We start from the raw sequence: 536 nt of genomic DNA on the forward strand, positions 1-536 counted from the left end.
GCAGCCAAAAGGAAAAAGAAAAGGGAGGAAGGCGGCAATGAGGGAAGGAAGAAAAGCAAGAAGAAAAAAGGAAAATAAGGAGGACAGACAGAATGAAAGAAGGAAGGAGGGAAATATCAATAATCACAAAGAATAAAGCAACATCTCACAGTTATCCTAGATAGAATATCACTATGAATTATATAAGCCAACCAGCAATTTAAAAATTACATCACCATGCTTACAAAAAGTGGCATAGCAAATTTAGGAGTGTGGGCTCCATGTCAGGTGGCCAGGATCAGTTTATTTCAAATCATTCTCAGTCTTTTTCTTTGAGAAATGAGGGAAATGAGAGGAAATATCTCAAATAACTATTTTCAGGATAAATGTCATACATATAAAACAACAGACAAAGTCCTGATATTGTAAGCACTTTATTATGAATATTGTGTGATTTTATTTAATTTCCTCCATGAATAACAAGAAAACAACTAAATTAAGGTAAAGAATGCTACCATTCAAGAATATCATTTTTGTGGAGATGATGTAGGTATGTG

The sequence above is a fragment of the Galeopterus variegatus genome, unplaced genomic scaffold (genome assembly GCF_000696425.1).
Source record: "Galeopterus variegatus unplaced genomic scaffold, G_variegatus-3.0.2 Scaffold8033, whole genome shotgun sequence".
In the NCBI taxonomy this organism is placed as follows: domain Eukaryota; kingdom Metazoa; phylum Chordata; class Mammalia; order Dermoptera; family Cynocephalidae; genus Galeopterus; species Galeopterus variegatus.